This window comes from Lontra canadensis, unplaced genomic scaffold, assembly GCF_010015895.1.
Source record: "Lontra canadensis isolate GAN:19392208 unplaced genomic scaffold, GSC_riverotter_1.0 scaffold96, whole genome shotgun sequence".
Lineage (NCBI taxonomy): Eukaryota > Metazoa > Chordata > Mammalia > Carnivora > Mustelidae > Lontra > Lontra canadensis.
Window position 1 is genome coordinate 1559875 of NW_022631090.1, and position 3716 is coordinate 1563590.

The following is a 3716-nucleotide window of genomic DNA, read 5'->3' on the forward strand; positions in this document are numbered from 1 at the left end:
TCAAATAAATAAATAAAAATCTTTACAAAAAAAAAAAGCTTTTATTCATTCACCCAACTTATTCAATAAACATTTAATGTCTCCTGTATGCTAAACACTTTCTAGGCATTTACTTCCTAGCAAGATGTATCAGTTAGCTATTGTCACAATGATACATAACAACAATTATAAAATCTTAGTGGCATGAAAAATTGAGAACTTATTAAGCACTTATTCTCACATTTCTGGAGCCCAGCCAGGATTCAACTGATTAAGCAGAGCTTTTTTGGGCAACTGATTTAGGCTGGAGTGACTACTTTAATTGCTTCAGGATGGTGAGTAAACTGGTGTGGCTCTGCTTCATGCATTTCTCCTTAGACCACTGGACTAGCTGGCACTTGTGTCTCTCATGCCTCATCTTATGCCAGTGGTAGAATCAGGAGGGGATGTGTCCAACTGTGCAAGCATATTTCAAGCCCCTGCTTGAGTCACATCTGTGTATATTTCATTAGCCAAAGCAAGTCTGAAGACTGAGCTCAAGGACAAGAGGTGGGGGGAAAAGCCTCACTTCTGTTGTGTGGACTTGCAAAGTTCATGGCAAAGGCTGAGAATTGGGGCCAATAATTCAATTTAGGTGGGAAAGAATAAAAAATGAACAATAAGTGGAATCATAAGAAAATTACCAAGTGTGTTAGAAAGCGTTAAGTAATAGGGAAAAAATTCTAGAGGGTGATATGAAGGTGATTTTAATGTGCAGGTGGGACTGAGAACCACTGATCTTGTAGTGTTCAACCTGGAAAAAAGCCTGGGCTAACATTCCCTCAGCCATTGGGAAAACAACAAAACAGACCCAGAAAGTAGAAGAATCTTACTCAAGGTCCATAAGACCGTAGCTATAGAAATGGAACTAGAGCCTGTCTCCTAACACTATAGACTGTTTCTCTTATACCACAGTATTCTAATCTATGGTCTTAGAATTCCTTACTAATGGCACCAAAAATATGTTATGGAAAGACACAGTCATTCTTTTTTATCTCGACCATAGACATTAGAGGTGTACGTCTAAATCCTGTGCTTCCTTTAGTAACCCAATTCAGAACCCAATTTCACATTTCCCATATTTGTACTGTTCAAAAGTTTACAGACATTCTACCCTCTTTTAGTGTTTCTCCTCTTCATGTTAAAGACTGTTGGTTTTGATCTATTTTCATGTGATCCCGTAGTCCCACCCTAGCAAGCTACTTGCTTATTGGGCCTTCTTTCTTCCCCAGCTCTGTAATGCCTTGAGTAGTCTTTCTTGAATTCTTTTACTTTGAGCTTCCTCTAGGCCTTTCAGTCATCATTTCTGTTTTGGATTACAGTCTTCCTGATTTGACAGAATGAACAGTTGAAAGAAAAGAAAAGATATGGAAACTGCTTGTACTTGGAGTTTATTGTCTGAACAGAAAGGTGAGTAACTGAAAGAGGTAAGAGAGGGTATAATCTAGATAATCCTGATTCTTTTTCTCCTACTTCTCCTCATGGACGTTGGGAATTTATTTTGAATCTTTAACATTGTTTTGCATGTGTATAGGTATATATATATTGAGATATTACATGGATACAGTATTTACCCATTAATAATCTCTTAAAAATGTCTCCACAATTTTTGTGTTTTACAACGTGAGGAAAAAGAAATGAGAAGAGACAACTGTGATATCTACTGTTTTCCACAATCCCCAAAGCATTTCTAATCCTAAAAGACTCAAGTCTCTCCCCTCAGTGTAACCACAGATTTTCACGGGAGAAAGCACAAAAGAGCAAAGAATGAAGATTGCTGGAGTCCTTCCCCTTGTGGCTGATTCCTGAGCTCCAAGGAACATTTTAGTTGTGGGGAATAGAAACTGGTTATCTTCAACAGACCACTCACTTGCCTGCCCATTTCTGTGACATTCTAATATCTGCCTTTCCAGACTCTGCTTCCTCCTATCCACCTAACCACACCTTCTCCCAAGTTTAAGTCTCACTCTTGCTTTTAAAGGTATGCAAGTACTAAAAACCTGTAGAAATGAGGCTGTGCATGCGTGCATGTGTGTATGCATGCACATGTGCCTGTATTTGTGTATTTCTGTCTATATACCTATATATGTAAGTGTTTGGGTTGAGTGTATGTGTATGTGTATTCAAATTGTAGATCATTGTTTACACCTGTCACACTAACTCAGCAATGCCTTATTTCTCATTAAACAGTTAAGCTCAGCAAAAGCTCCAACAGAAGCAATAGGCTAATGCTCAGTGGAAAGCAAAATATCAGAAACAGTCACTTCAAATAATGTATGCCCCGGGGGTGCCTGGGTGGCTCAGTGGGTTAAGGCCTCTGCCTTCGGCTCGGGCCGTGATCCCAGGGTCCTGGGATCGAGCCCCGCGTCAGGCTTTCTGCTCAGCAGGGAGCCTGCTTCCCCCTCTCTCTCTGCCTGCTTCTCTGTCTACTTGTGATCTCCGTCTGTCAAATAAATAAATGAAATCTTAAAAAAAAGTATGCCCCTTTAAGTTAATGCCTAAACTTTTCCTTACAGAGCATATAAATGTAAATGTTTACACCCAAAATATATTTGTGTGTGAAGGTCTCACATGAGTTAAAAAATAATTTTGTGGGTGAGTTGGAATAGATGTGAGGCAACTTTCTTGTATTTCTGTCTGGGGAACAGCATGAATGGCTATAACAGTGTGACTAAATATCTGTATATTTTGTGTTTTGATATGAAGTTCTATTTGTGCTACTCTTAATCCTGACTCTTTCCTCTCACAGCTGCTTCAAATTCTCAGGCTCCATATTCATGGAAGGATCTCACAGGTAGATGTTTTCTCTCTTCTAGTCTCTTTTTGTTTTATGAAAAGTACGTCCTATAAGCCTGGCTTCTCATCTGCATTCCATTCCCATCTCTTCCCCCATATTCATTGGAGAGCAACCATTGATTTCTTTTTTGGTAATATCTATGAAGTCCCAAGCTGTCATAACAAATAGTATATATCATATATTAGCAGGACCACTGATGGTGGTCAGGCACCATATGTCCAGAGCTTTATGGCTAGAACAGACCTGTCTGCTTCTGGAGTGATCTAAATTGAGGCCAACAAGTTACAGCCAGCGGGCCAAATCAAGCCAGGGGCCATTTTTGTAAATAAAGTTTTACTAGAACCAGCTATGCCCACTTATTTACATATTGTCTATGGCTACCTTCAAGCTAAGATGGCAGAGTTGAATAACTGCAACAAAGACCCAAAAGCCTAAACTATTTACAGAATTTTATAGAGGAAGTTTGCCAGCACTTACCTGGATTAGCATTCCCCAAGCAGTTCTACAGAGCACTGTTTTCTGGGAGATAATAACTTCGCTCTTAGGAAAGGGTTCTATAGTCATCTAAGACCAGAAAATGCTGGATTAAACCAAGTTAAACAGCCTTTTTTCCCCTTCTTTACTGTAGGCCATTTCAGATCCTTTCAAATGCTAACATGCATGGGGAAGCTAAAAGGAGACAAAGCATGCATTCCCCTTAACTTATTTGACCACTGGATATCTTTTCCAAAGCTCTCTTATTGATATCTTGCAAAATAGTGTTCCAAGGAACAGTTATTTGGGAAATGCTAGTTTAGACATTCACTTAACAGAAGTTTGAACTTGATAACTGACTCCTTGGATTATTTTTTCTAGTTGTAGAAAGTGAAAAGCTATGTAGTATGGTATTTAAGCATATAGA